This window comes from Lepidothrix coronata, unplaced genomic scaffold (genome assembly GCF_001604755.1).
Source record: "Lepidothrix coronata isolate B3197 unplaced genomic scaffold, Lepidothrix_coronata-1.0 Scaffold2, whole genome shotgun sequence".
Classification (NCBI taxonomy): Eukaryota; Metazoa; Chordata; class Aves; order Passeriformes; family Pipridae; genus Lepidothrix; species Lepidothrix coronata.
The window spans coordinates 10025374-10033840 of record NW_016690182.1 but is presented as its reverse complement, the minus strand read 5'-3'; positions in this window follow the sequence as shown (position 1 = coordinate 10033840).

Here is an 8467-nt window from a genome sequence, read left to right as displayed (position 1 = left end):
AAATTATTCCCTTTCTCTTTGAAGCAATTTGGAGACACTTGGAGTTCCATCACGCTCCCCTCCTGCTCCTTGCTTAGACTGACCAATTAAAACTTTGTCAGGCAGGATGGCTGAGCCTCCTGCCAGCTCTGCCCTCACCTCTCAAGTTTCTCCAGCAGTTTAAAGTTTGCTGCACAACTGGAATTGGTGGAATTTAGGATTAAGCTGAAACAGGGAGCTGCTGAGAAGCCAAGACCATGGGCAGCCCACACCAGGTGGGACAGAAGGATGGGTTTAGGAAGAGAGAGTGGATGGGTTAAACTGAGCCTGAGAAAGGAGGAAGAAAGTTGCTTATTTAAACGTTTAGGATTTTTTTTTCCCCTCTAATATCCAGATTACTGCCAAGAAGCTGGTATTAACTGCCAAAAAATTAAATTCACTAAAAACTCCCCAGGTCAAAGGCCATTTCACCTGTGGCACCACCCACAAAGAACCTTTTTAACTATTCCCTCTGAGCTGCATCTTAGTCTTTTCCAAACAACCTCTGCAAATTCTGAAGCTCATTTTCTGCTTTTATCCTCTGTTAGAGGCCTAAAACCACAATATTACTCTGGGGAACAAACCCCAAATTTATCTGTTTGTTTTCCAAATGAAAGACATAATTGCAATAGACAACAAGAACAAAAGTGAGTGCCTTGTAAATTTGCACTGGTACTTTGTGGTGTTCAAAATACTACCCATGCTTGCACACACAAGAGTGCTGTACAGATTAGGTAAGGATCATATTGATTCTCTACTTATCCAGCACTGTAAAATTTTAAGTGTTTTTCTGAAATGTTCTAAGTGAGGCATTGTTGAAGGTTATTTTTCCACTTGATTTATCTCACCATAGATTATTCCACTCTTAGGAACTGGAGTGGCACAGTCTCAGCAGCATCCATCGTTCCACAACCCAGCCTGTTACACTTCATGAGCACCACGTTCACTCTGAACTGCCCAAGAGGTCACTTGAGGTGAGAGATTAAAAACCTTACCTTGTTGTGTTTGTGAAGCTGAATATGCAGAAATGAAGAAATCAGCAGGAAGTCAAGGTGTGTTCATTAATATCTGTGACAAGACACAAGCTGGGTGCCCCTGAGCACTCCAGTTGTTCCAGGGTAGGGGAGGACCCAGGAGCAGCACCATGAGCACCACCTGCATCTCAGGGGAGCACGTGCAAATCAGTAGTGACACCTTGTGTGCAAGTAAGACATCAATCTGCATGATTGAGGAATTCAGGTTGAAGAAAGTCCTTCTTTCTGGTGTGCTGAAATAAAACAAATTAACAGTTTTCAGCACAGAGGAACCCACAAGGGTCATTTACTAAAAAGGGATGTGCACCACAACAGGTAAAACCCAACCACCCTATGGAGCTGTACAAAAGGCCTGTTTTGGTTTTCCCATGGTGCCCTTGCAGAAGGAATTGTGGTATATTTAAAGACACACTGCAGCAATAAAGACCATGATTTGTAGCTCACTTCTCTCACTGGCTTTCTCTGACAGCAGGCAAACTCCTCATCTTCAGCACTCTTGGTTTCTCAATGTAAACCTGAGAAACACCTCCCAAGTCATCTCAGTAAATGTTCTGAATAATACCAGGCAATTTTCCATCAAATAATTATTTGGGGATGCACATTTCATCAGTTCTAATATTATTTACCTACCTTATAGGCATGCTGCAGGTACCAGTCAGTTAATGTTTCAGTGATACCCTCAAAACACAAAAGCCTAGAATGATAACCAGCCTAAGTTAATAAATGATGCTATTGTTCCTTGGATTAATAGTGTCTTCATAAAGGATGCCCTCTGAAAAGTTCAAACTGCTTTTGTGCTGTATGTCAAACAGCAACAAAACCCATTATAATTAGACATTTTCCTGGATTTCAATGCTCCTTATAAACAGTGCTGAGTAGCACCTAAATTAATTTTCTTTCTTGTTTAAAAGCACTGAGAAGAATACTCAAGAGAGAAAGAAAGTGAGGGAGAAAGAGAACCGCTTGTCACATCATTTCTCAGAGCTCTGTAGTTCTGTACTGAAAACTCCCTTCAGTGGTTCAGGAGCTGTGAAGACTCAGGCTGTGATCATACAGGCTGCAAGGGGAGTGGGGGCTGAGTTAAGGAGGCAGGTGTTGCTTTTGCTACATATTTTATTTTAACATAATACACAGTTGCCAATATGAAAAAAAAATGTGCATATACTTCTCCTTCTGTGTCAGAATATGCCATGAAATATCAGCGTGCCTCGCTACATAAGGTTGTAAGTGATGCACCACCCACAGCTTTTTTTTTGTTGTGGTTAACTTTTGTTTATGATTTAAACCAATAATCACACTAAACACTTGGAAATAAATTAAGCCTTTTCAGACTGATTAAATTGGCTGAATGCTTTAAACATGCGACTTTGGCAGATCTAATCATCCCAGGATAGTCAGGGAGTTAATCATGCAAATGTCTTCAGATATTTCAATTTGCAAGGCTGTGTTTTGTAGCCTGCAATCTTCCAAAGCATCTGTATTCTGTGCTGCGAACTGCAATTGTTCAGTGACCAGGCAGCACAAAAACTTAATAACAAGCAAAATGCTAAGACAAAAAAGTAATGCCTTTAAAAAAAGTTTTAATAAGAAGAATATTAAATTTGTCAGGCACTTTACACCACTACAGGAGGTACCGACCCAGTGGCTCCAGCTGGAAGGGAGTAAGGAATTTAGAAGAGCTCCATTGCTTATGCAAACCTTCAAGCTTGCACATGTGCTTTGTGGAATTAGATTTTTTTACAAATGAGGAGATTGGTGGTGTTCCTAAATGGCCCTTGTTTGTTCACTCTGTTTTGGAGACTGGCACTTCCACCAGTTTTGAGACTCCTTTACTCCTCATAGGAATCGTTTCTTTCCACCTTCTTTTCAGTGTGATTGAAAATTTTAAGATGAGTGAGAGAAATCATGGATTCCACCTTTCAGTGAAAACCAGAAAGATTTGACCAGAATCTGAACCTTTCCTACCATATCCTCTTTCCTATCTCTGAACTGACTGGAAAAGGTTGCATCTAGAGCATATATTTTGATATTACAGCTAAACTTCTTTAAAGCTCTCATGTATTAGACCATTTGCAAAAGGACAGTGTATAGTAGAAAAAACACCATAGTTTCAAAAATTAATTAACCATTTAGATTTTTTATAAATTATCTGTTCTCTACTGAAGCAGATATTTTCATTTCCATTAAAATATGTTACTCTTATTAATAAGATTTAATATATATGTCTAACTTTATGGACCACCTACTGTCTGAGTTTATTCCTTAATTAACCCACCCAGACACTGTGAAAACAATTAAGGGTAATGAAAGACAGTAACTCAGTCTAGAAAATAAACTTTTGCAATAGTCTCCAAAAACCTTCGGAAAATGTTCCCTGAGTTTTAAATTCTGCCCTGTTATCAGTTGGCAAAAAGAGTTTTAGTTCAGCTTTTCAGAATGCAGCCAAGCAACCAGACCTAAAGCCAGGAAATTAGTGAAGAAGCTTAAAATCTGTCTTATGGACAAGGCAAGGAAGGATCAAAAGGTAGCAGAAAGTTTGTCAACTCCTGCCTGCCACCAAAAGATGTCAGTGATATCTTGTCATTTTATAAATGGCTAACACTGATTTTGCTTGTCTAAGTAAGAAGAACAAGAGTTATGAAGAGCATTCTACAAAATAGCAAAACATAACTGGCTTATAAGACTTTTAAGGGTTGAAAACATAAATTCCCAAAACAATAAGCAATAGAATTGATTGGATTTATAACTGAGATACTCCCCAGTATGTATTTGTAAAATTTAAACTATTTAGCTTGCTGTAACTGGGAAGAAATACAAGACAAATCTAGGTCTTGTAAATGAGAGTCCCAGAGCCAGTTTGTTTCTTCCCCTGCTTTCTCCCTACACTCAGGAAGAGCCTTCTTCAATGACATTAAGGTTATGATGGAAAAATGATTCCAATAGAAGTCTATAGAGATTTTGTTAATATGCCTTTATGATGTGATATTATGACGGCAATTCAATTTCATTGCAGGCCTAATGAGACCCTGTTACAATGTCAAAATGAAAGGAAACTATATTAATCAAGTTATAGTACCCTGAGAGAAAGAAAAACCTAAAGAAATTAACCCCATTAAAAACTCTTTTAAAACAACATTAAGATTTAGTGAATTCAGAATTGCTTTGCTTTTGTTGGTTTAGTGCTTCAGGTAGAAGCTAAATTTTGCACTGATTTACAACTCATTAAGTGTATTGAGATCAGGGGAATCAGGGGAAGTTTTAAGGAAACACAAACAGAACAAAATTCACACCAAGTATTGTGATTATGCAAGGCATTGGGCACAGTCTGCTTAGTCTTACAGCTAAAATATTTTTTCCTCTTCAGTGGAACCAGAATTTCTTCACTTCTCACTTAAAAAAGGCGACAAGCTGGCCAGTCTAAGAGTTTAAGTTCTTGTATTTCAGCTCTTTGATACCATATTTGAATTTGTACTAAACTGTAGAATTAAATCCCTAAAACTGCAAAAGAGAAACAAATTGGAGCGGAAAATTCTTCCTGAACTTATTAGAAGCAAATATTCAACTGCCAACAATAAAGTAAGAGTGGACACATACCCTGAAGACAAGAGGGGTCTTGGGTTGTTAAAATTGAGTGTAATGTCAGGTTGTTAAAATTGAGTGTAACAGGACAAGCCACAACTGGAAAACAGCCTTTGTATCAACACCTTTGGGATGACCTGCAAGGGAAGTTAAGTCACAGTTATGAAAACTCATAAGTCTATTTTAAAATATTAAAATGCCTATATTAAAAAAAAGTTTTAAAAGTCAAAAACCTCAGAATATTTTTTTTCTTTAAATTTAACTTTTTGGCAACAGAGACCTTTTTTTGTGCATTCATTGAATTTTATGTCAATGATTTTTGTCCTTGCCAAGCTAATGTTTCTTACTGAGTGCAGAAGTCAGGGCTGCAATATTAATGAGAATTTGATAAAGGCTAGCACATGTATTCAATTTTAAGTGTGCCACTGTCATTTTCCAAACCATGTGTAATATAAATATAAAGTGCTGTATATATGCAGTAAATATATAATATATGTGCAATATAAAGTTTTGGTCTCTTTAAAAACTGCCACCCACCTGAACAGTGGTGCAGCAGACAGGGCAACACTCTTTTTATATAATAGGTACATTCCAATTTTCAGCAAATACTTACAAGAATAGATCCACCAAGACATTAACACCAAACAGTTTGGACATGCACCAAAATATTTCAAAAAGTAAAAGACCCTTCTTTGTCTTTCAGCAAACTCAGATATTTACATGGCACTATGAAGATTTGCAAACTCACAAGAAATCCATTGATTTTTGCTTCTATTACTGTTGAACATGCAGAGATGGCACTTTGTCATCAGAGTATTAGGGAAAATTGAGGAAAGGAAAGTATGAACTCAAAATCCAGTTTCTATTTCTGCTTGTCCTTGGTGGACATGCATAAACACACAGATCACACATACACAGGGTTCTTTGTGCAGACTTGATATTTACTCACGTATCTCATTTACAGAGACAACCCATTTACATAGGATGGAAATCTACTGTACTTTTTGCCACTACAGTAAGTTTCTGTTGCCATTACTATCCTTAGCAGAAATAACCTGCAGTTACACCAGCATCATATAAATTGCATGTTATTGTTAAATTTTCCCAAGCCTATTTTTGTTGGTGTTATCTGGAGTCTCACAACGCCTTAAGAATGGATTCACTGGAACCTTATCTACCTTGCAAACCAACATTCACTGTAGTATTAAGTTCTACTGCAAAAATATCAGGACCACTTCTGTAAACACTGCGATGACAGCAGTAATGAGAAATGCAACAGTGAAATCGTAAATAAGATTATAAAGTAAAAGAAAAACCCTGATATTACTTTCAGGCCCTATAAAACTTGACCTTTAATCAGCAAGGTGGTTTGTACAAATACACCCAGCTCAGGCTGAACATTCAGTGGAGAATGTACAAACCAACAAAACAGCAAAAGAATCTACTGGGGGAAACATTTAGCAGGATTGTTCTGCTGACCAAACTCTAAATTCATCACTCCCTATTCATTATGTAGGAGAAAATATTTTTCCAAGGGTGTGCACTTTATTTTATCCATGAATTCCTGTGTGCTGAACTTCTCAAGAGTGTAAAAGGCAATCCATTAGAGAAAACTTTGTTCCTGTGACCTTGTCCATGATTACTTTAACTACATAACGACCGACTGGAACATTATAGATGTATGAAGATATTTACATATCCATAGGAGAGTTAACTTACTTACATAAACTTACTTCTATTTTATTGCAGTCTAAATATTCACCATAGGGATTGCATCAATGTAACTATTTAAACAGTAAAAATCATTACTCTGATCAAAACACTTACCAGGAAACTTATTCACACTCAAGGTCTGCTATAAACCACATTTCTTGCTGGCATCTTCCTTTAAATATTTGATGGGTTTGCTTTGCGGTCAGCACATTCAAATGCTTATAATCTGGCTGTAGGATAATGTATATAAATTACTAAAACTTTTCCTGTGCTGGTGTAATCTGCTTTGCACCTGTAAAACAAAACCATAAAGTTTTAAAACTTGGTATGGCCACACAGGTCTAAGTCACAGAAGCTAAAGGCATCTTCACCTGATACAGATTTCCTTGCTTTTCTCTCTGTATTTAAGTCCAGCAATTCAATTTAATTTTTATTATTCCTCCTCTGCCTAGTCCTTTATTTAAAGAATTCCTCCATTTTCTAAAGAAGCTCATTCATTTTCCACAGAGCATATTCATTTCCTCAGCTACATCTTCAAATGCTGCACCTCCATCTTTCTGTCTGGAAAACTTTCAAAGCACCAACTTCCTAACTGGGTGTTTACATTTTGACTCCAGAACCTCTTCTACTTTTCCTTGTGTCACTGGCACAACAAATATAAACACAGGTTGCTCACTTGCATATCTGTTCCAACAAGAATAGCCCAGAAATGTCTGCATGAGTTTCAGCAAGACATTTCTTTGATAACCAACCTGCCAAATAATTTCACTGCTTAACAGTGCGAATGCTGAGGTGTTTTTATTATTAGAGTAATTTTAATGATTGGCATGCATTGTGTGTTTATATGTTTGTCAAATATTGGGAAATCAATTAGAACAATATAATGCCACTGGGAAAAACATCATTTGCAAAATAGTTATAAGCAATTGGCACCAGATGTTCTATTTCTTCAAAATTTGCATTTTCAGTTTTATAATATTTATACTTTTCTTTTGGCAAAATGCTTAAGTAATCATACCTCAAAAGGCTGGATTTTTTCCTTTTTCTGAGTTTGGTTTTGTGACAACGGAATTCAAAGGCACAGCTCAGGTCATATGCCCTGAGTGGTTACACTTAGTGGTTTCATCCCCTACCCCAGAAATACAGTATCTTTTAATTTTATTATAATTAGTCTTATCTACTGATCTTCTAGAAGCAGAGATGAACAGCATATTTTAACAATACTGTTCTGCTAAATCTGAAGCCAAACAGAAACAAGGAGCTGATAAGAAGTTTCTCCTTCATATGAGAAAACCTGACTGTTGCTGTCATGGATGTTGGCTTTTTCTTGTTCATCCAGTTTCACCTAAAGTTATTTCATCTAAAGAACTAAAGATTTTAATCTAAAATGGAAAATTTTGATAGTCCTAAACCAAAAGTCATCAAAGCAAAGGTTTATTTTGACTTGTTTGCAGATGTGCATGAGGGAGCTTGTTTTAAGTTTCAACAGCTTTCTTTAGAAAAGAAGAGGTTTCTGAGGTCACAAAATATTGAGAGATCATTAGAATCCCACAGTATGAGCTCTTTAATAAGAGAGTTTAATACTTTTTAATTCTTTGTGTGAGAAAGATGGATCATTTACAGAAATAGGAATAGTATTTTCTTTAAATTCAAGTGTTTAGATTCATGTTTATTCAGAAAGCCTCGGTAGACTGCGTAGTCCAATTTCTTGGGGGGTTTGTTTTTTTTTTCCAAGATTACATTCGCTCTATTTTATTATTTATTTTAGGCTTTGAGTGAGCAATAAACTTAGCTGCAGGCAAAGAAACACAACACAGCATGAGTTGGCAAGGCCTTGACAAACACCATATCCCTGGTTCTGCCACCACAGTTAAAAAGAACTGGTCAATAAAATGCTCTGCCATGAAATCTCAGAGGTCAGACACAATCTTTGTTCATCTCCAGACTTTTATCTCCCTCTAGAAAATAAAATTTCTTAGCATTTTACTTGTTCTTTAACAAGATTCCCCAAATGTTCTTGGTTTACTGTCTCAGGTAATATTACATTATTTAGACTGAGTCAATACAGTAGTTTCTGAGAGTGGAGCCTTGTACAAATTTTATTGACACCATCAAGTCACTGG